This window comes from Hypomesus nipponensis, chromosome 2 (genome assembly GCF_054491055.1).
Source record: "Hypomesus nipponensis isolate SF chromosome 2, ASM5449105v1, whole genome shotgun sequence".
Lineage (NCBI taxonomy): Eukaryota > Metazoa > Chordata > Actinopteri > Osmeriformes > Osmeridae > Hypomesus > Hypomesus nipponensis.
Genome location: NC_140362.1, coordinates 9652729 through 9677993, shown reverse-complemented (window position 1 = coordinate 9677993; position 25265 = coordinate 9652729). Strand labels below are relative to the sequence as shown.

The window sequence follows — 25265 nt, the reverse complement described above, 5'->3', positions numbered from 1 at the left end:
GAAGAAAAAGAAAAACCAGACAAAATGGAGGAGGCCGGGGAGGTGGAGGCCGCAGGAGACCGAGAGTGTCTGTGTCGCACTAGCAATGCAGGACCTGGGATCCCTGCCATATACCCCGCCCTATTAGGAGGGTGTACCTTGACACGTGATGACGATTTGCTGACGCGCTAGGTCTCGCGTCCCCTAGCATGAACCTCACCGTAAAATGTTACCAGGATTTTACAATATTTAACTGCAATATTTCACAATAAATCATTGTATTATAACTTTACAGGCTTTAACTGTAATAATAACGATATCATGTTGTAATGTAGAATTTACTGTGAAATCAATGTATACACAGTAAGTTACTGTGAACAAATCGATACCGGGATTTCACAGCATTTTGTTTGGTTATTTCACAGTAAAATACTCAATTCAAATTATCTTTTGAGATAACCCAATACATTACTGTAAAACTTGAATTGCACTTGAACTGCACTGCATTGTGGGATCAAGAAGAGACAGGTGGATCCACGGTGGATACGGCAGATAGAGTTCAAGGGTACACTCACAGAAATGAATCATGGCATATTTTATAATTAAGTATTTACATCTATTTTATTTTATTATTTTCCCAAAATGTATTAACTAAAATCCTTAGAATGAGCAGAAGTCTATTCTGCCGTGCAAAGGCAAAAGACCGTAACTTCAATTTTGTCGAAAATGATTTTTTTTCATTTTCGGAACAGTTAAGGTCTGCTTTATCATGTGGCCAAATATCTTAAATGAACTCGTCTGTTTTTCAGAGAAAATAAGGTTGTTGTCTTCACCGTACCTTCCAAAAGCCTGCTTTGGCTTTAGAAATCCAATGCAGAATGCTGTAACATCAGTTACGGTTCTTTGCCTTTGTTTTGCGGCACTCAAAAATGTTCAAATGGAGTTACGGTTTCAATTGAACTAATACGTAACCTAGCAACAATAAACACATCTAGCGTTAGCTTAGCCTACTCGCTGGCATTCAACACCAAACATCCCAAACATGAGTCGTTTGTAAGTATCTTACCCTGGCAGTTAAATCAAAAACACTCTTGTCTTGTGAGTCTTGTGACAGGTATCCATGTGTATATTACATTGGCTTATAAAATACAGAGTTTATATCGTGATAAGCAACTAAGTGAGCGAAGAAACGGAAGTTCCTGTATTTTGCCTTGGCATGACCATTTACGACAGCCACAGAAGCATGGAAGTCATAAACTTATTGTTAGCACCAATTTGAACGTTGAACGCTGCGTGTAAGCCATAGTTCACAGCATCTCAAAACAGCTGAAGCTTTGAGTGTCTTATATTTGCAATAAGAAATGGAAAGTCTCAAAACGTGAATCTAAGGGCTAAACATCTTCACAAAACAAATTTTCCATGTATAAACTGCCACAGAAGCATGTTATAACACTTCAAACATCAAGAAAACAACTCAGCCAGAAGTTACATGCCAAACTTTGTAAATGCATTGAAAATGCTATTCAGGAGCTGAAAAGCACTGTAGAGCAATACAAAATGGAAAGTCTCAAAAAGTGAATCTAAGGGCTAAAGATCTTCACAAAACACCTTTTCCATGTCTAAACTACCACAGAAGCATTATATAACACTTCAAACATCAAGAAAACCATTCAGCCAGAAGTTACATGCCAAACATTGTAAATGCATTGAAAACGCTATTCAGGAGCTGAAAAGCACTTTAGAGCAATACAAAATGGAAAGTCTCAAAAACGGAATCTAAAGGCTAAACATCTTCACAAAACCCCTTTTTAATATATATACAGCCACAGAAGCATGTTATAACACTTCAAACATCAAGAAAACCATTCAGCCACAAGTTACATGCCAAACATTGTAAATGCATTGAAAACGCTATTCAGGAGCTGAAAAGCATTTAGAGCAATAAAAAAATGAAAGTCTCAAAAACGGAATCTAATGGCCAAACATCTACTCAAAACCCCTTTACCATGTATTAATACCCATAGAAGTATGTTATAACACTTCAAACATCAATAAAACCATTCAGCCAGAAGATACATGCCAAACTTTGTAAATGCATTGAAAACGCTATTCAGGAGCTGAAAAGCAATTTCCCAGCTAACACAGTTAAGTTGCCCTTACGTTGCCGCAACGTCACTCGTTGACCAAACATAAGTTGCCGCAATGTCTTTGGCGACGTTGCGGGACCATGCATCTGTGGGGCGCCAGTAGGTTGCCGCAACGTCATCTTGTGACGTTGCCAGTCCGAAACCGCAACGTCGTGGCAACGTTATTTTCCGACGTTGCCAGTCCGTAACCGCAACCTCCTAGCAACGTAACTTTCTGACGTTGCCAGTCCGTAACCGCGACGTCGTCGCAATGTTATTTTCCGACGTTGTCCGTCCGTAACCGCGACCTAGCAACGTTATTTTCCTACGTTGCCCATCCGTAACTGCGACCTCCTAGCAATTACATTTTCCGACGTTGCCAGTCCGTAACTGCGACGTTAATTACTAACCTATATTTTTCAATTCTATTGCTTATATTTGGGCGGTTCATATGCAGACCTCATTTGCTCCAAATGCTACTTGTTCTTGTATAATAGGTTACATAGCCAACTTCAGGAGGTCTATATTTGTGTGGTGTGTAGCCTAACTCAAGCTAATCATAAACAAGGCAGGATTTCCATGTAACATTCAGTAATTTTATTTCAAACAAAGTGCCAAACAGTGAATGAACATCTTCTGCCAGTTCCTGCTACAGGTCCTGTCTGTTGGCCCTGACAATGAAGCACAAAATAAGTTAGTGTCCTATCAACATAATTGCACGTATGAAAGGGGCTATACAAGTCAATTTAAATATCACATCTAGAATAATATACGTGTTTGAGTGTCTATGCTCTGAAGAGCTCCACAGCCTTCTCTCCTAGTCCCGTCTTCCACTTCATCACAGCATCTGCAATTAGAAGTCATAAACTTATTGTTAGCACCAATTTGAACGTTGAACGCTGCGTGTAAGCCATAGTTCACAGCATCTCAAAACACCTACCACACTTTGGGAACTCCAGCACCTAAAGGTGCTCCTCAAGGTCTTGGAGTTCAGCCTGTGTTTGGGCCACCTGTAGGTCCATCACTGGCACCTCTTTAGCGTGTTTACCCTGTCGTCGCCTGAATAGGAGAGCCTCTCGCTGGTTCTCCTCCAATGTCTCCATCTTTCTGGAACATAACCTGTAATGTGTCTGTCAGTAAAGACAAGTAAAACACGTTTACAAGAGTTAACATGATTGGCATACACTGTGGTTCTTCTACATTAGCTGTAACATTGATGTAAATAACACGTTACCTTGAATGGTTGTATACAAAGCATTAGTAAGACAACATTTGTTGTTACGACAAATATGTATCCCCCTGCCACGATCAGAACAACTTAAGTATGCCTTACAATGAGTTGGCAATGCTATTGAGAAGCTTTGAGTGTCTTATATTTGCAATAAAAAATGGAAAGTCTCAAAACGTGAATCTAAGGGCTAAACATTTTCACAAAACAAATTTTCCATGTAAAAACTGCCACAGAAGCATGTTATAACACTTCAAACATCAAGAAAACCATTCAGCCAGAAGTTACATGCCAAACTTTGTAAATGCATTGAAAATGCTATTCAGGAGCTGAAAAGCACTGTAGAGCAATACAAAATGGAAAGTCTCAAAAAGTGAATCTAAGGGCTAAAGATCTTCACAAAACACCTTTTCCATGTCTAAACTACCACAGAAGCATTATATAACACTTCAAACATCAAGAAAACCATTCAGCCAGAAGTTACATGCCAAACATTGTAAATGCATTGAAAATGCTATTCAGGAGCTGAAAAGCACTTTAGAGCAATACAAAATGGAAAGTCTCAAAAACGGAATCTAAAGGCTAAACATCTTCACAAAACCCCTTTTTAATATATATACAGCCACAGAAGCATGTTATAACACTTCAAACATCAAGAAAACCATTCAGCCACAAGTTACATGCCAAACATTGTAAATGCATTGAAAACGCTATTCAGGAGCTGAAAAGCATTTAGAGCAATAAAAAAATGAAAGTCTCAAAAACGGAATCTAATGGCCAAACATCTACTCAAAACCCCTTTACCATGTATAAATACCCATAGAAGTATGTTATAACACTTCAAACATCAATAAAACCATTCAGCCAGAAGATACATGCCAAAATTTGTAAATGCATTGAAAACGCTATTCAGGAGCTGAAAAGCAATTTCCCAGCTAACACAGTTAAGTTGCCCTTACGTTGCCGCAACGTCACTCGTTGACCAAACATAAGTTGCCGCAATGTCTTTGGCGACGTTGCGGGACCATGCATCTGTGGGGCGCCAGTAGGTTGCCGCAACGTCATCTTGTGACGTTGCCAGTCCGAAACCGCAACGTCGTGGCAACGTTATTTTCCGACGTTGCCAGTCCGTAACCGCAACCTCCTAGCAACGTAACTTTCTGACGTTGCCAGTCCGTAACCGCGACGTCGTCGCAATGTTATTTTCCGACGTTGTCCGTCCGTAACCGCGACCTAGCAACGTTATTTTCCTACGTTGCCCATCCGTAACTGCGACCTCCTAGCAATTACATTTTCCGACGTTGCCAGTCCGTAACTGCGACGTTAATTACTAACCTATATTTTTCAATTCTATTGCTTATATTTGGGCGGTTCATATGCAGACCTCATTTGCTCCAAATGCTACTTGTTCTTGTATAATAGGTTACATAGCCAACTTCAGGAGGTCTATATTTGTGTGGTGTGTAGCCTAACTCAAGCTAATCATAAACAAGGCAGGATTTCCATGTAACATTCAGTAATTTTATTTCAAACAAAGTGCCAAACAGTGAATGAACATCTTCTGCCAGTTCCTGCTACAGGTCCTGTCTGTTGGCCCTGACAATGAAGCACAAAATAAGTTAGTGTCCTATCAACATAATTGCACGTATGAAAGGGGCTATACAAGTCATTAAAATATCACATCTAGAATAATATACGTGTTTGAGTGTCTATGCTCTGAAGAGCTCCACAGCCTTCTCTCCTAGTCCCGTCTTCCACTTCATCACAGCATCTGCAATTAGAAGTCATAAACTTATTGTTAGCACCAATTTGAACGTTGAACGCTGCGTGTAAGCCATAGTTCACAGCATCTCAAAACACCTACCACACTTTCGGAACTCCAGCACCTAAAGGTGCTCCTCAAGGTCTTGGAGTTCAGCCTGTGTTTGGGCCACCTGTAGGTCCATCACTGGCACCTCTTTAGCGTGTTTACCCTGTCGTCGCCTGAATAGGAGAGCCTCTCGCTGGTTCTCCTCCAATGTCTCCATCTTTCTGGAACATAACCTGTAATGTGTCTGTCAGTAAAGACAAGTAAAACACGTTTACAAGAGTTAACATGATTGGCATACACTGTGGTTCTTCTACATTAGCTGTAACATTGATGTAAATAACACGTTACCTTGAATGGTTGTATACAAAGCATTAGTAAGACAACATTTGTTGTTACGACAAATATGTATCCCCCTGCCACGATCAGAACAACTTAAGTATGCCTTACAATGAGTTGGCAATGCTATTGAGAAGCTTTGAGTGTCTTATATTTGCAATAAAAAATGGAAAGTCTCAAAACGTGAATCTAAGGGCTAAACATTTTCACAAAACAAATTTTCCATGTAAAAACTGCCACAGAAGCATGTTATAACACTTCAAACATCAAGAAAACCATTCAGCCAGAAGTTACATGCCAAACTTTGTAAATGCATTGAAAACGCTATTCAGGAGGCTGAAAAGCACTTTAAAGCAATGAACAAATGAAAGTCTCAAAAACAGAATCTAATGGCTAAACATCTTCACAAAACACCTTTTCCATGTCTAAACTGCCACAGTTGTATAACACTTCAAACATCAAGAAAACCATCCAGCCAGAAGTTACATGCCAAACTTTGTAAATGCATTGAAAACGCTATTCAGGAGCTGAAAAGCACTTCACAAAAAAAGCTTAACATCTAAGGGCTAAACATCTTCACAAAACAAATTTTCCACGTAAAAACTGCCACAGAAGCATGTTATAACACTTCAAACATCAAGAAAACCACTCAGCCAGAAGTTACATGCCAAACTTTGTAAATGCATTGAAAACGCTATTCAGGAGCTGAAAAGCACTTTAAAGCAATGAACAAATGTAAGTCTCAAAAACAGAATCTAATGGCTAAACATCTTCAAAAAACACCTTTTCAATATATATACAGGCACAGAAGCATGTTATAACACTTCAAACATCAAGAAAACCATTCAGCCAGAAGTTAGATGCCAAACTTTGTAAATGCATTGAAAACGCTATTCAGGAGCTGAAATGCACTTTAAAGCAATGAACAAATGAAAGTCTCAAAAACAGAATCTAATGGCTAAACATCTTCACAAAACACCTTTTCAATATATATACAGCCACAGAAGCATGGAAGTCATAAACTTATTGTTAGCACCAATTTGAACGTTGAACGCTGCGTGTAAGCCATAGTTCACAGCATCTCAAAACAGCAGAAGCTTTGAGTGTCTTATATTTGCAATAAGAAATGGAAAGTCTCAAAACGTGAATCTAAGGGCTAAAAATCTTCACAAAACAAATTTTCCATGTAAAAACTGCCACAGAAGCATGTTATAACACTTCAAACATCAAGAAAACAACTCAGCCAGAAGTTACATGCCAAACTTTGTAAATGCATTGAAAATGCTATTCAGGAGTTGAAAAGCACTTTAGTGCAGTACAAAGTGGAAAGTCTCAAAAAGTGAATCTAAGGGCTAAACATCTTCACAAAACACCTTTTCCATGTCTAAACTGCCACAGAATCATTGTATAACACTTCAAACATCAAGAAAACCATCCAGCCAGAAGTTACATGTCAAACTTTGTAAATGCATTGAAAACGCTATTCAGGAGCTGAAAAGCACTTTGAGCAATAAAAAAAAAGAAAGTCTCATAAACGGAATCTAATGGCTAAACATCTTCACAAAACACCTTTTCAATATATATACAGCCACAGAAGCATGTTATAACACTTCAAACATCAAGAAAACCATTCAGTCAGAAGTTATATGCCAGACTTTGTAAATGCATTGAAAACGCTATTCAGGAGCTGAAAAGCACTTCACAAAAAAAAGCTAAACATCTTCACAAAACACATTTTCCATGTATAAACTGCCACAGAAGCATGTTATAACACTTCAAACATCAAGAAAACCACTCAGCCAGAAGTTACATGCCAAACTTTGTAAATGCTTGAAAACGCTATTCAGGAGCTGAAAAGCACTTTAGTGCAATACAAAATGGAAAGTCTCAAAAAGTGAATCTAAGGGCTAAACATCTTCACAAAACACCTTTTCCATGTCTAAACTGCAACAGAAGCATTGTATAACACTTCAAACATTAAGAAAACCATCCAGCCAGAAGTTACATGCCAAACTTTGTAAATGCATTGAAATTGTTATTCAGGAGCTGAAAAGCACTTTAGAGCAATAACAAATGGAAAGTCTCAAAAAGTGAATTTAAGGGCTAAACATCTTCACCAAACACCTTTTCAATATATATACAGCCACAGAAGCATGGAAGTCATAAACTTATTGTTAGCACCAATTTGAACGTCGAACGCAGCGTGGAAGCCATAGTTCACAGCATCTCAAAACAGCAGAAGCTTTGAGTGTCTTATATTTGCAATAAGAAATGGAAAGTCTCAAAACGGGAATCTAAGGGCTAAACATCTTCACAAAACAAATTTTCCATGTAAAAACTGCCACAGAAGCATGTTATAACACTTCAAACATCAAGAAAACAACTCAGCCAGAAGTTACATGCCAAACTTTGTAAATGCATTGAAAATGCTATTCAGGAGCTGAAAAGCACTTTAGTGCAGTACAAAGTGGAAAGTCTCAAAAAGTGAATCTAAGGGCTAAACATCTTCACAAAACACCTTTTCCATGTCTAAACTGCCACAGAAGCATTGTATAACACTTCAAACATCAAGAAAACCATCCAGCCAGAAGTTACATGTCAAACTTTGTAAATGCATTGAAAACGCTATTCAGGAGCTAAAAAGCACTTTGAGCAATAAAAAAAAAGAAAGTCTCATAAACGGAATCTAATGGCTAAACATCTTCACAAAACACCTTTTCAATATATATACAGCCACAGAAGCATGTTATAACACTTCAAACATCAAGAAAACCATTCAGTCAGAAGTTATATTCCAGACATTGTAAATGCATTGAAAACGCTATTCAGGAGCTGAAAAGCACTTTGAGCAATAAAAAAAAAGAAAGTCTCATAAACGGAATCTAATGGCTAAACATCTTCACAAAACACCTTTTCAATATATATACAGCCACAGAAGCATGTTATAACACTTCAAACATCAAGAAAACCATTCAGTCAGAAGTTATATGCCAGACTTTGTAAATGCATTGAAAACGCTATTCAGGAGCTGAAAAGCACTTCACAAAAAAAAGCTAAACATCTAAGGGCTAAACATCTTCACAAAACACATTTTCCAAGTATAAACTGCCACAGAAGCATGTTATAACACTTGAAACATCAAGAAAACCATTCAGCCAGAAGTTACATGCCAAACATTGTAAATACATTGAAAACGCTATTCAGGAGCTGAAAAGCACTTTAGTGCAATACAAAATGGAAAGTCTCAAAAAGTGAATCTAAGGGCTAAACATCTTCACAAAACACCTTTTCCATGTCTAAACTGCAACAGAAGCATTGTATAACACTTCAAACATTAAGAAAACCATCCAGCCAGAAGTTACATGCCAAACTTTGTAAATGCATTGAAAACGCTATTCAGGAGCTGAAAAGCACTTTAGAGCAATAACAAATGGAAAGTCTCAAAAAGTGAATTTAAGGGCTAAACATCTTCACCAAACACCTTTTCAATATATATACAGCCACAGAAGCATGGAAGTCATAAACTTATTGTTAGCACCAATTTGAACGTTGAACGCAGCGTGGAAGCCATAGTTCACAGCATCTCAAAACAGCAGAAGCTTTGAGTGTCTTATATTTGCAATAAGAAATGGAAAGTCTCAAAACGGGAATCTAAGGGCTAAACATCTTCACAAAACAAATTTTCCATGTAAAAACTGCCACAGAAGCATGTTATAACACTTCAAACATCAAGAAAACAACTCAGCCAGAAGTTACATGCCAAACTTTGTAAATGCATTGAAAATGCTATTCAGGAGCTGAAAAGCACTTTAGTGCAGTACAAAGTGGAAAGTCTCAAAAAGTGAATCTAAGGGCTAAACATCTTCACAAAACAACTTTTCAATATATATACAGCCACAGAAGCATGTTATAACACTTCAAACATCAAGAAAACCATTCAGTCAGAAGTTATATGCCAGACTTTGTAAATGCATTGAAAACGCTATTCAGGAGCTGAAAAGCACTTCACAAAAAAAAGCTAAACATCTAAGGGCTAAACATCTTCACAAAACACATTTTCCATGTATAAACTGCCACAGAAGCATGTTATAACACTTCAAACATCAAGAAAACCACTCAGCCAGAAGTTACATGCCAAACTTTGTAAATGCTTGAAAACGCTATTCAGGAGCTGAAAAGCACTTTAGAGCAATAAAAAAAAGAAAGTCTCATAAACGGAATCTAATGGCTGAACATCTTCACAAAACACCTTTTCAATATATATACAGCCACAGAAGCATGTTATAACACTTCAAACATCAAGAAAACCATTCAGTCAGAAGTTATATGCCAGACTTTGTAAATGCATTGAAAACGCTATTCAGGAGCTGAAAAGCACTTCACAAAATAAAAGCTAAACATCTAAGGGCTAAACATCTTCACAAAACACATTTTCCATGTATAAACTGCCACAGAAGCATGTTATAACACTTCAAACATCAAGAAAACCACTCAGCCAGAAGTTACATGCCAAACTTTGTAAATGCTTGAAAACGCTATTCAGGAGCTGAAAAGCACTTTAGTGCAATACAAAATGGAAAGTCTCAAAAAGTGAATCTAAGGGCTAAACATCTTCACAAAACACCTTTTCCATGTCTAAACTGCCACAGAAGCATTGTATAACACTTCAAACATTAAGAAAACCATCCAGCCAGAAGTTACATGCCAAACTTTGTAAATGCATTGAAAACGCTATTCAGGAGCTGAAAAGCACTTTAGAGCAATAACAAATGGAAAGTCTCAAAAAGTGAATTTAAGGGCTAAACATCTTCACAAAACACCTTTTCAATATATATACAGCCACAGAAGCATGGAAGTCATAAACTTATTGTTAGCACCAATTTGAACGTTGAACGCTGCGTGTAAGCCATAGTTCACAGCATCTCAAAACAGCAGAAGCTTTGAGTGTCTTATATTTGCAATAAGAAATGGAAAGTCTCAAAACGGGAATCTAAGGGCTAAACATCTTCACAAAACAAATTTTCCATGTAAAAACTGCCACAGAAGCATGTTATAACACTTCAAACATCAAGAAAACCACTCAGCCAGAAGTTACATGCCAAACTTTGTAAATGCATTGAAAACGCTATTCAGGAGTTGAAAAGCACTTTAAAGCAATGAACAAATGAAAGTCTCAAAAACAGAATCTAATGGCTAAACATCTTCACAAAACACCTTTTCAATATATATACAGCCACAGAAGCATGTTATAACACTTCAAACATCAAGAAAACCATTCAGCCAGAAGTTAGATGCCAAACTTTGTAAATGCATTGAAAATGCTATTCAGGAGCTGAAAAGCACTTTAGTGCAATACAAAATGGAAAGTCTCAAAAAGTGAATCTAAGGGCTAAACATCTTCACAAAACACCTTTTCCATGTCTAAACTGCCACAGAAGCATTGTATAACACTTCAAACATCAAGAAAACCATCCAGCCAGAAGTTACATGCCAAAATTTGTAAATGCATTGAAAACGCTATTCAGGAGCTGAAAAGCACTTTAGAGCAATAACAAATGGAAAGTCTCAAAAAGTGAATTTAAGGGCTAAACATCTTCACCAAACACCTTTTCAATATATATACAGCCACAGAAGCATGGAACTCATAAACTTATTGTTAGCACCAATTTGAACGTTGAACGCTGCGTGTAAGCCATAGTTCACAGCATCTCAAAACAGCAGAAGCTTTGAGTGTCTTATATTTGCAATAAGAAATGGAAAGTCTCAAAACGGGAATCTAAGGGCTAAACATCTTCACAAAACAAATTTTCCATGTCTAAACTGCCACAGAAGCATGTTATAACACTTCAAACATCAAGAAAACCACTCAGCCAGAAGTTACATGCCAAACTTTGTAAATGCATTGAAAACGCTATTCAGGAGCTGAAAAGCACTTTAAAGCAATGAACAAATGTAAGTCTCAAAAACAGAATCTAATGGCTAAACATCTTCAAAAAACACCTTTTCAATATATATACAGGCACAGAAGCATGTTATAACACTTCAAACATCAAGAAAACCATTCAGCCAGAAGTTAGATGCCAAACTTTGTAAATGCATTGAAAACGCTATTCAGGAGCTGAAATGCACTTTAAAGCAATGAACAAATGAAAGTCTCAAAAACAGAATCAAATGGCTAAACATCTTCACAAAACACCTTTTCAATATATATACAGCCACAGAAGCATGGAAGTCATAAACTTATTGTTAGCACCAATTTGAACGTTGAACGCTGCGTGTAAGCCATAGTTCACAGCATCTCAAAACAGCAGAAGCTTTGAGTGTCTTATATTTGCAATAAGAAATGGAAAGTCTCAAAACGTGAATCTAAGGGCTAAAAATCTTCACAAAACAAATTTTCCATGTAAAAACTGCCACAGAAGCATGTTATAACACTTCAAACATCAAGAAAACCACTCAGCCAGAAGTTACATGCCAAACTTTGTAAATGCTTGAAAACGCTATTCAGGAGCTGAAAAGCACTTTAGAGCAATAAAAAAAAGAAAGTCTCATAAACGGAATCTAATGGCTGAACATCTTCACAAAACACCTTTTCAATATATATACAGCCACAGAAGCATGTTATAACACTTCAAACATCAAGAAAACCATTCAGTCAGAAGTTATATGCCAGACTTTGTAAATGCATTGAAAACGCTATTCAGGAGCTGAAAAGCACTTCACAAAATAAAAGCTAAACATCTAAGGGCTAAACATCTTCACAAAACACATTTTCCATGTATAAACTGCCACAGAAGCATGTTATAACACTTCAAACATCAAGAAAACCACTCAGCCAGAAGTTACATGCCAAACTTTGTAAATGCTTGAAAACGCTATTCAGGAGCTGAAAAGCACTTTAGTGCAATACAAAATTGAAAGTCTCAAAAAGTGAATCTAAGGGCTAAACATCTTCACAAAACACCTTTTCCATGTCTAAACTGCCACAGAAGCATTGTATAACACTTCAAACATTAAGAAAACCATCCAGCCAGAAGTTACATGCCAAACTTTGTAAATGCATTGAAAACGCTATTCAGGAGCTGAAAAGCACTTTAGAGCAATAACAAATGGAAAGTCTCAAAAAGTGAATTTAAGGGCTAAACATCTTCACAAAACACCTTTTCAATATATATACAGCCACAGAAGCATGGAAGTCATAAACTTATTGTTAGCACCAATTTGAACGTTGAACGCTGCGTGTAAGCCATAGTTCACAGCATCTCAAAACAGCAGAAGCTTTGAGTGTCTTATATTTGCAATAAGAAATGGAAAGTCTCAAAACGGGAATCTAAGGGCTAAACATCTTCACAAAACAAATTTTCCATGTAAAAACTGCCACAGAAGCATGTTATAACACTTCAAACATCAAGAAAACCACTCAGCCAGAAGTTACATGCCAAACTTTGTAAATGCATTGAAAACGCTATTCAGGAGTTGAAAAGCACTTTAAAGCAATGAACAAATGAAAGTCTCAAAAACAGAATCTAATGGCTAAACATCTTCACAAAACACCTTTTCAATATATATACAGCCACAGAAGCATGTTATAACACTTCAAACATCAAGAAAACCATTCAGCCAGAAGTTAGATGCCAAACTTTGTAAATGCATTGAAAATGCTATTCAGGAGCTGAAAAGCACTTTAGTGCAATACAAAATGGAAAGTCTCAAAAAGTGAATCTAAGGGCTAAACATCTTCACAAAACACCTTTTCCATGTCTAAACTGCCACAGAAGCATTGTATAACACTTCAAACATCAAGAAAACCATCCAGCCAGAAGTTACATGCCAAAATTTGTAAATGCATTGAAAACGCTATTCAGGAGCTGAAAAGCACTTTAGAGCAATAACAAATGGAAAGTCTCAAAAAGTGAATTTAAGGGCTAAACATCTTCACCAAACACCTTTTCAATATATATACAGCCACAGAAGCATGGAACTCATAAACTTATTGTTAGCACCAATTTGAACGTTGAACGCTGCGTGTAAGCCATAGTTCACAGCATCTCAAAACAGCAGAAGCTTTGAGTGTCTTATATTTGCAATAAGAAATGGAAAGTCTCAAAACGGGAATCTAAGGGCTAAACATCTTCACAAAACAAATTTTCCATGTCTAAACTGCCACAGAAGCATGTTATAACACTTCAAACATCAAGAAAACCACTCAGCCAGAAGTTACATGCCAAACTTTGTAAATGCATTGAAAACGCTATTCAGGAGCTGAAAAGCACTTTAAAGCAATGAACAAATGTAAGTCTCAAAAACAGAATCTAATGGCTAAACATCTTCAAAAAACACCTTTTCAATATATATACAGGCACAGAAGCATGTTATAACACTTCAAACATCAAGAAAACCATTCAGCCAGAAGTTAGATGCCAAACTTTGTAAATGCATTGAAAACGCTATTCAGGAGCTGAAATGCACTTTAAAGCAATGAACAAATGAAAGTCTCAAAAACAGAATCAAATGGCTAAACATCTTCACAAAACACCTTTTCAATATATATACAGCCACAGAAGCATGGAAGTCATAAACTTATTGTTAGCACCAATTTGAACGTTGAACGCTGCGTGTAAGCCATAGTTCACAGCATCTCAAAACAGCAGAAGCTTTGAGTGTCTTATATTTGCAATAAGAAATGGAAAGTCTCAAAACGTGAATCTAAGGGCTAAAAATCTTCACAAAACAAATTTTCCATGTAAAAACTGCCACAGAAGCATGTTATAACACTTCAAACATCAAGAAAACAACTCAGCCAGAAGTTACATGCCAAACTTTGTAAATGCATTGAAAATGCTATTCAGGAGCTGAAAAGCACTTTAGTGCAGTACAAAGTGGAAAGTCTCAAAAAGTGAATCTAAGGGCTAAACATCTTCACAAAACACCTTTTCCATGTCTAAACTGCCACAGAATCATTGTATAACACTTCAAACATCAAGAAAACCATCCAGCCAGAAGTTACATGTCAAACTTTGTAAATGCATTGAAAACGCTATTCAGGAGCTGAAAAGCACTTTGAGCAATAAAAAAAAAGAAAGTCTCATAAACGGAATCTAATGGCTAAACATCTTCACAAAACACCTTTTCAATATATATACAGCCACAGAAGCATGTTATAACACTTCAAACATCAAGAAAACCATTCAGTCAGAAGTTATATGCCAGACTTTGTAAATGCATTGAAAACGCTATTCAGGAGCTGAAAAGCACTTCACAAAAAAAGCTAAACATCTAAGGGCTAAACATCTTCACAAAACACATTTTCCAAGTATAAACTGCCACAGAAGCATGTTATAACACTTCAAACATCAAGAAAACCACTCAGCCAGAAGTTACATGCCAAACTTTGTAAATGCTTGAAAACGCTATTCAGGAGCTGAAAAGCACTTTAGTGCAATACAAAATGGAAAGTCTCAAAAAGTGAATCTAAGGGCTAAACATCTTCACAAAACACCTTTTCCATGTCTAAACTGCCACAGAAGCATTGTATAACACTTCAAACATTAAGAAAACCATCCAGCCAGAAGTTACATGCCAAACTTTGTAAATGCATTGAAAACGCTATTCAGGAGCTGAAAAGCACTTTAGAGCAATAACAAATGGAAAGTCTCAAAAAGTGAATTTAAGGGCTAAACATCTTCACAAAACACCTTTTCAATATATATACAGCCACAGAAGCATGGAAGTCATAAACTTATTGTTGGCACCAATTTGAACGTTGAACGCTGCGTGTAAGCCATAGTTCACAGCATCTCAAAACAGCAGAAGCTTTGAGTGTCTTATATTTGCAATAAGAAATGGAAAGTCTCAAAACGGGAATCTAAGGGCTAAACATCTTCACAAAACACATTTTCCATGTATAAACTGCCACAGAAGCATGTTATAACACTTCAAACATCAAGAAAACAACTCAGCCAGAAGTTACATGCCAAACTTTGTAAATGCATTGAAAATGCTATTCAGGAGCTGAAAAGCACTTTAAAGCAATGAACAAATGAAAGTCTCAAAAACAGAATCTAATGGCTAAACATCTTCACAAAACACCTTTTCAATATATATACAGCCACAGAAGCATGTTATAACACTTCAAACATCAAGAAAACCATTCAGCCAGAAGTTAGATGCCAAACTTTGTAAATGCATTGAAAATGCTATTCAGGAGCTGAAAAGCACTTTAGTGCAATACAAAATGGAAAGTCTCAAAAAGTGAATCTAAGGGCTAAACATCTTCACAAAACACCTTTTCCATGTCTAAACTGCCACAGAAGCATGTTATAACACTTCAAACATCAAGAAAACCATCCAGCCAGAAGTTACATGCCAAACTTTGTAAATGCATTGAAAACGCTATTCAGGAGCTGAAAAGCACTTTAGAGCAATAACAAATCAAAAGTCTCAAAAAGAGAATTTAAGGGCTAAACATCTTCACCAAACACCTTTTCAATATATATACAGCAACAGAAGCATGGAAGTCATAAACTTATTGTTAGCACCAATTTGAACGTTGAACGCTGCGTGTAAGCCATAGTTCACAGCATCTCAAAACAGCAGAAGCTTTGAGTGTCTTATATTTGCAATAAGAAATTGAAAGTCTCAAAACGTGAATCTAAGGGCTAAACATCTTCACAAAAAAAATTTTCCATGTAAAAACTGCCACAGAAGCATGTTATAACACTTCAAACATCAAGAAAACCACTCAGCCAGAAGTTACATGCCAAACTTTGTAAATGCATTGAAAACGCTATTCAGGAGCTGAAAAGCACTTTAAAGCAATGAACAAATGAAAGTCTCAAAAATAGAATCTAATGGCTAAACATCTTCACAAAACACCTTTTCAATATATATACAGCCACAGAAGCATGGAAGTCATAAACTTATTGTTAGCACCAATTTGAACGTTGAACGCTGCTTGTAAGCCATAGTTCACAGCATCTCAAAACAGCAGAAGCTTTGAGTGTCTTATATTTGCAATAAGAAATGGAAAGTCTCAAAACGTGAATCTAAGGGCTAAACATCTTCACAAAACAAATTTTCCATGTAAAAACTGCCACAGAAGCATGTTATAACACTTCAAACATCAAGAAAACCACTCAGCCAGAAGTTACATGCCAAACTTTGTAAATGCATTGAAAACGCTATTCAGGAGCTGAAAAGCACTTTAAAGCAATGAACAAATGTAAGTCTCAAAAACAGAATCTAATGGCTAAACATCTTCAAAAAACACTTTTTCAATATATATACAGGCACAGAAGCATGTTATAACACTTCAAACATCAAGAAAACCATTCAGCCAGAAGTTAGATGCCAAACTTTGTAAATGCATTGAAAACGCTATTCAGGAGCTGAAATGCACTTTAAAGCAATGAACAAATGAAAGTCTCAAAAACAGAATCTAATGGCTAAACATCTTCACAAAACACCTTTTCAATATATATACAGCCACAGAAGCATGGAAGTCATAAACTTATTGTTAGCACCAATTTGAACGTTGAACGCTGCGTGTAAGCCATAGTTCACAGCATCTCAAAACAGCAGAAGCTTTGAGTGTCTTATATTTGCAATAAGAAATGGAAAGTCTCAAAACCTGAATCTAAGGGCTAAAAATCTTCACAAAACAAATTTTCCATGTAAAAACTGCCACAGAAGCATGTTATAACACTTCAAACATCAAGAAAACAACTCAGCCAGAAGTTACATGCCAAACTTTGTAAATGCATTGAAAACGCTATTCAGGAGCTGAAAAGCACTTTAAAGCAATGAACAAATGAAAGTCTCAAAAATAGAATCTAATGGCTAAACATCTTCACAAAACACCTTTTCAATATATATACAGCCACAGAAGCATGGAAGTCATAAACTTATTGTTAGCACCAATTTGAACGTTGAACGCTGCTTGTAAGCCATAGTTCACAGCATCTCAAAACAGCAGAAGCTTTGAGTGTCTTATATTTGCAATAAGAAATGGAAAGTCTCAAAACGTGAATCTAAGGGCTAAACATCTTCACAAAACAAATTTTCCATGTAAAAACTGCCACAGAAGCATGTTATAACACTTCAAACATCAAGAAAACCACTCAGCCAGAAGTTACATGCCAAACTTTGTAAATGCATTGAAAACGCTATTCAGGAGTTGAAAAGCACTTTAAAGCAATGAACAAATGAAAGTCTCAAAAACAGAATCTAATGGCTAAACATCTTCACAAAACACCTTTTCAATATATATACAGCCACAGAAGCATGTTATAACACTTCAAACATCAAGAAAACCATTCAGCCAGAAGTTAGATGCCAAACTTTGTAAATGCATTGAAAATGCTATTCAGGAGCTGAAAAGCACTTTAGTGCAATACAAAATGGAAAGTCTCAAAAAGTGAATCTAAGGGCTAAACATCTTCACAAAACACCTTTTCCATGTCTAAACTGCCACAGAAGCATGTTATAACACTTCAAACATCAAGAAAACCATCCAGCCAGAAGTTACATGCCAAACTTTGTAAATGCATTGAAAACGCTATTCAGGAGCTGAAAAGCACTTTAGAGCAATAACAAATCAAAAGTCTCAAAAAGAGAATTTAAGGGCTAAACATCTTCACCAAACACCTTTTCAATATATATACAGCCACAGAAGCATGGAAGTCATAAACTTATTGTTAGCACCAATTTGAACGTTGAACGCTGCGTGTAAGCCATAGTTCACAGCATCTCAAAACAGCAGAAGCTTTGAGTGTCTTATATTTGCAATAAGAAATGGAAAGTCTCAAAACGGGAATCTAAGGGCTAAACATCTTCACAAAAAAATTTTTCCATGTAAAAACTGCCACAGAAGCATGTTATAACACTTCAAACATCAAGAAAACCACTCAGCCAGAAGTTACATGCCAAACTTTGTAAATGCATTGAAAACGCTATTCAGGAGCTGAAAAGCACTTTAAAGCAATGAACAAATGAAAGTCTCAAAAATAGAATCTAATGGCTAAACATCTTCACAAAACACCTTTTCAATATATATACAGCCACAGAAGCATGGAAGTCATAAACTTATTGTTAGCACCAATTTGAACGTTGAACGCTGCTTGTCAGCCATAGTTCACAGCATCTCAAAACAGCAGAAGCTTTGAGTGTCTTATATTTGCAATAAGAAATGGAAAGTCTCAAAATGTGAATCTAAGGGCTAAACATCTTCACAAAACAAATTTTCCATGTAAAAACTGCCACAGAAGCATGTTATAACACTTCAAACATCAAGAAAACCACTCAGCCAGAAGTTACATGCCAAACTTTGTAAATGCATTGAAAACGCTATTCAGGAGCTGAAAAGCACTTTAAAGCAATGAACAAATGTAAGTCTCAAAAACAGAATCTAATGGCTAAACATCTTCAAAAAACACTTTTTCAATATATATACAGGCACAGAAGCATGTTATAACACTTCAAACATCAAGAAAACCATTCAGCCAGAAGTTAGATGCCAAACTTTGTAAATGCATTGAAAACGCTATTCAGGAGCTGAAATGCACTTTAAAGCAATGAACAAATGAAAGTCTCAAAAACAGAATCTAATGGCTAAACATCTTCACAAAACACCTTTTCAATATATATACAGCCACAGAAGCATGGAAGTCATAAACTTATTGTTAGCACCAATTTGAACGTTGAACGCTGCGTGTAAGCCATAGTTCACAGCATCTCAAAACAGCAGAAGCTTTGAGTGTCTTATATTTGCAATAAGAAATGGAAAGTCTCAAAACGGGAATCTAAGGGCTAAACATCTTCACAAAACACATTTTCCATGTATAAACTGCCACAGAAGCATGTTATAACACTTCAAACATCAAGAAAACAACTCAGCCAGAAGTTACATGCCAAACTTTGTAAATGCATTGAAAATGCTATTCAGGAGCTGAAAAGCACTTTAAAGCAATGAACAAATGAAAGTCTCAAAAACAGAATCTAATGGCTAAACATCTTCACAAAACACCTTTTCAATATATATACAGCCAGAGAAGCATGTTATAACACTTCAAACATCAAGAAAACCATTCAGCCAGAAGTTAGATGCCAAACTTTGTAAATGCATTGAAAATGCTATTCAGGAGCTGAAAAGCACTTTAGTGCAATACAAAATGGAAAGTCTCAAAAAGTGAATCTAAGGGCTAAACATCTTCACAAAACAAATTTTCCATGTAAAAACTGCCACAGAAGCATGTTATAACACTTCAAACATCAAGAAAACCACTCAGCCAGAAGTTACATGCCAAACTTTGTAAATGCATTGAAAACGCTATTCAGGAGTTGAAAAGCACTTTAAAGCAATGAACAAATGAAAGTCTCAAAAACAGAATCTAATGGCTAAACATCTTCACAAAACACCTTTTCAATATATATATACAGCCACAGAAGCATGTTATAACACTTCAAACATCAAGAAAACCATTCAGCCAGAAGTTAGATGCCAAACTTTGTAAATGCATTGAAAATGCTATTCAGGAGCTGAAAAGCACTTTAGTGCAATACAAAATGGAAAGTCTCAAAAAGTGAATCTAAGGGCTAAACATCTTCACAAAACACCTTTTCCATGTCTAAACTGCCACAGAAGCATGTTATAACACTTCAAACATCAAGAAAACCATCCAGCCAGAAGTTACATGCCAAACTTTGTAAATGCATTGAAAACGCTATTCAGGAGCTGAAAAGCACTTTAGAGCAATAACAAATCAAAAGTCTCAAAAAGAGAATTTAAGGGCTAAACATCTTCACCAAACACCTTTTCAATATATATACAGCCACAGAAGCATGGAAGTCATAAACTTATTGTTAGCACCAATTTGAACGTTGAACGCTGCGTGTAAGCCATAGTTCACAGCATCTCAAAACAGCAGAAGCTTTGAGTGTTTTATATTTGCAATAAGAAATGGAAAGTCTCAAAACGGGAATCTAAGGGCTAAACATCTTCACAAAAAAAATGTCCATGTAAAAACTGCCACAGAAGCATGTTATAACACTTCAAACATCAAGAAAACCACTCAGCCAGAAGATACATGCCAAACTTTGTAAATGCATTGAAAACGCTATTCAGGAGCTGAAAAGCACTTTAAAGCAATGAACAAATGAAAGTCTCAAAAATAGAATCAAATGGCTAAACATCTTCACAAAACACCTTTTCAATATATATACAGCCACAGAAGCATGGAAGTCATAAACTTATTGTTAGCACCAATTTGAACGTTGAACGCTGCTTGTAAGCCATAGTTCACAGCATCTCAAAACAGCAGAAGCTTTGAGTGTCTTATATTTGCAATAAGAAATTGAAAGTCTCAAAACGTGAATCTAAGGGCTAAACATCTTCAAAAAACACTTTTTCAATATATATACAGGCACAGAAGCATGTTATAACACTTCAAACATCAAGAAAACCATTCAGCCAGAAGTTAGATGCCAAACTTTGTAAATGCATTGAAAACGCTATTCAGGAGCTGAAATGCACTTTAAAGCAATGAACAAATGAAAGTCTCAAAAACAGAATCTAATGGCTAAACATCTTCACAAAACACCTTTTCAATATATATACAGCCACAGAAGCATGGAAGTCATAAACTTATTGTTAGCACCAATTTGAACGTTGAACGCTGCGTGTAAGCCATAGTTCACAGCATCTCAAAACAGCAGAAGCTTTGAGTGTCTTATATTTGCAATAAGAAATGGAAAGTCTCAAAACCTGAATCTAAGGGCTAAAAATCTTCACAAAAAAAAATTTCCATGTAAAAACTGCCACAGAAGCATGTTATAACACTTCAAACATCAAGAAAACAACTCAGCCAGAAGTTACATGCCAAACTTTGTAAATGCATTGAAAATGCTATTCAGGAGCTGAAAAGCACTTTAGTGCAGTACAAAGTGGAAAGTCTCAAAAAGTGAATCTAAGGGCTAAACATCTTCACAAAACACCTTTTCCATGTCTAAACTGCCACAGAAGCATGTTATAACACTTCAAACATCAAGAAAACCATCCAGCCAGAAGTTACATGCCAAACTTTGTAAATGCATTGAAAACGCTATTCAGGAGCTGAAAAGCACTTTAGAGCAATAACAAATCAAAAGTCTCAAAAAGAGAATTTAAGGGCTAAACATCTTCACCAAACACCTTTTCAATATAAATACAGCCACAGAAGCATGGAAGTCATAAACTTATTGTTAGCACCAATTTGAACGTTGAACGCTGCGTGTAAGCCATAGTTCACAGCATCTCAAAACAGCAGAAGCTTTGAGTGTCTTATATTTGCAATAAGAAATGGAAAGTCTCAAAACGGGAATCTAAGGGCTAAACATCTTCACAAAACACATTTTCCATGTATAAACTGCCACAGAAGCATGTTATAACACTTCAAACATCAAGAAAACAACTCAGCCAGAAGTTACATGCCAAACTTTGTAAATGCATTGAAAATGCTATTCAGGAGCTGAAAAGCACTTTAAAGCAATGAACAAATGAAAGTCTCAAAAACAGAATCTAATGGCTAAACATCTTCACAAAACACCTTTTCAATATATATACAGCCAGAGAAGCATGTTATAACACTTCAAACATCAAGAAAACCATTCAGCCAGAAGTTAGATGCCAAACTTTGTAAATGCATTGAAAATGCTATTCAGGAGCTGAAAAGCACTTTAGTGCAATACAAAATGGAAAGTCTCAAAAAGTGAATCTAAGGGCTAAACATCTTCACAAAACAAATTTTCCATGTAAAAACTGCCACAGAAGCATGTTATAACACTTCAAACATCAAGAAAACCACTCAGCCAGAAGTTACATGCCAAACTTTGTAAATGCATTGAAAACGCTATTCAGGAGTTGAAAAGCACTTTAAAGCAATGAACAAATGAAAGTCTCAAAAACAGAATCTAATGGCTAAACATCTTCACAAAACACCTTTTCAATATATATACAGCCACAGAAGCATGTTATAACACTTCAAACATCAAGAAAACCATTCAGCCAGAAGTTAGATGCCAAACTTTGTAAATGCATTGAAAATGCTATTCAGGAGCTGAAAAGCACTTTAGTGCAATACAAAATGGAAAGTCTCAAAAAGTGAATCTAAGGGCTAAACATCTTCACAAAACACCTTTTCCATGTCTAAACTGCCACAGAAGCATGTTATAACACTTCAAACATCAAGAAAACCATCCAGCCAGAAGTTACATGCCAAACTTTGTAAATGCATTGAAAACGCTATTCAGGAGCTGAAAAGCACTTTAGAGCAATAACAAATCAAAAGTCTCAAAAAGAGAATTTAAGGGCTAAACATCTTCACCAAACACCTTTTCAATATATATACAGCCACAGAAGCATGGAAGTCATAAACTTATTGTTAGCACCAATTTGAACGTTGAACGCTGCGTGTAAGCCATAGTTCACAGCATCTCAAAACAGCAGAAGCTTTGAGTGTTTTATATTTGCAATAAGAAATGGAAAGTCTCAAAACGGGAATCTAAGGGCTAAACATCTTCACAAAAAAAAATGTCCATGTAAAAACTGCCACAGAAGCATGTTATAACACTTCAAACATCAAGAAAACCACTCAGCCAGAAGATACATGCCAAACTTTGTAAATGCATTGAAAACGCTATTCAGGAGCTGAAAAGCACTTTAAAGCAATGAACAAATGAAAGTCTCAAAAATAGAATCAAATGGCTAAACATCTTCACAAAACACCTTTTCAATATATATACAGCCACAGAAGCATGGAAGTCATAAACTTATTGTTAGCACCAATTTGAACGTTGAACGCTGCTTGTAAGCCATAGTTCACAGCATCTCAAAACAGCAGAAGCTTTGAGTGTCTTATATTTGCAATAAGAAATTGAAAGTCTCAAAACGTGAATCTAAGGGCTAAACATCTTCAAAAAACACTTTTTCAATATATATACAGGCACAGAAGCATGTTATAACACTTCAAACATCAAGAAAACCATTCAGCCAGAAGTTAGATGCCAAACTTTGTAAATGCATTGAAAACGCTATTCAGGAGCTGAAATGCACTTTAAAGCAATGAACAAATGAAAGTCTCAAAAACAGAATCTAATGGCTAAACATCTTCACAAAACACCTTTTCAATATATATACAGCCACAGAAGCATGGAAGTCATAAACTTATTGTTAGCACCAATTTGAACGTTGAACGCTGCGTGTAAGCCATAGTTCACAGCATCTCAAAACAGCAGAAGCTTTGAGTGTCTTATATTTGCAATAAGAAATGGAAAGTCTCAAAACCTGAATCTAAGGGCTAAAAATCTTCACAAAAAAAAATTTCCATGTAAAAACTGCCACAGAAGCATGTTATAACACTTCAAACATCAAGAAAACAACTCAGCCAGAAGTTACATGCCAAACTTTGTAAATGCATTGAAAATGCTATTCAGGAGCTGAAAAGCACTTTAGTGCAGTACAAAGTGGAAAGTCTCAAAAAGTGAATCTAAGGGCTAAACATCTTCACAAAACACCTTTTCCATGTCTAAACTGCCACAGAAGCATGTTATAACACTTCAAACATCAAGAAAACCATCCAGCCAGAAGTTACATGCCAAACTTTGTAAATGCATTGAAAACGCTATTCAGGAGCTGAAAAGCACTTTAGAGCAATAACAAATCAAAAGTCTCAAAAAGAGAATTTAAGGGCTAAACATCTTCACCAAACACCTTTTCAATATAAATACAGCCACAGAAGCATGGAAGTCATAAACTTATTGTTAGCACCAATTTGAACGTTGAACGCTGCGTGTAAGCCATAGTTCACAGCATCTCAAAACAGCAGAAGCTTTGAGTGTCTTATATTTGCAATAAGAAATGGAAAGTCTCAAAACGGGAATCTAAGGGCTAAACATCTTCACAAAACACATTTTCCATGTATAAACTGCCACAGAAGCATGTTATAACACTTCAAACATCAAGAAAACAACTCAGCCAGAAGTTACATGCCAAACTTTGTAAATGCATTGAAAATGCTATTCAGGAGCTGAAAAGCACTTTAAAGCAATGAACAAATGAAAGTCTCAAAAACAGAATCTAATGGCTAAACATCTTCACAAAACACCTTTTCAATATATATACAGCCAGAGAAGCATGTTATAACACTTCAAACATCAAGAAAACCATTCAGCCAGAAGTTAGATGCCAAACTTTGTAAATGCATTGAAAATGCTATTCAGGAGCTGAAAAGCACTTTAGTGCAATACAAAATGGAAAGTCTCAAAAAGTGAATCTAAGGGCTAAACATCTTCACAAAACAAATTTTCCATGTAAAAACTGCCACAGAAGCATGTTATAACACTTCAAACATCAAGAAAACCACTCAGCCAGAAGTTACATGCCAAACTTTGTAAATGCATTGAAAACGCTATTCAGGAGTTGAAAAGCACTTTAAAGCAATGAACAAATGAAAGTCTCAAAAACAGAATCTAATGGCTAAACATCTTCACAAAACACCTTTTCAATATATATACAGCCACAGAAGCATGTTATAACACTTCAAACATCAAGAAAACCATTCAGCCAGAAGTTAGATGCCAAACTTTGTAAATGCATTGAAAATGCTATTCAGGAGCTGAAAAGCACTTTAGTGCAATACAAAATGGAAAGTCTCAAAAAGTGAATCTACGGGCTAAACATCTTCACAAAACACCTTTTCCATGTCTAAACTGCCACAGAAGCATGTTATAACACTTCAAACATCAAGAAAACCAT

At 36.2% G+C, this 25265-nt stretch overlaps 2 long non-coding RNA genes across 2 annotated transcripts; both read right to left on the bottom strand.

Moving 5' to 3' along the window:
- Window positions 1-2671: 2671 nt before the first annotated feature.
- On the bottom strand, window positions 2672-3540 carry LOC146300684 (uncharacterized). The gene is made up of 3 exons (XR_014729686.1): window positions 3046-3540; window positions 2879-2952; window positions 2672-2776 (listed from the first exon to the last, which is right to left on the bottom strand). It is a non-coding gene; the product is annotated as an uncharacterized LOC146300684 (long non-coding RNA).
- Window positions 3541-4795: 1255 nt separating this feature from the next.
- LOC146300683 (uncharacterized) lies at window positions 4796-5816 on the bottom strand. The gene is made up of 3 exons (XR_014729669.1): window positions 5198-5816; window positions 5031-5104; window positions 4796-4929 (listed from the first exon to the last, which is right to left on the bottom strand). It is a non-coding gene; the product is annotated as an uncharacterized LOC146300683 (long non-coding RNA).
- Between the last annotated feature and the right edge of the window lie 19449 nt (window positions 5817-25265).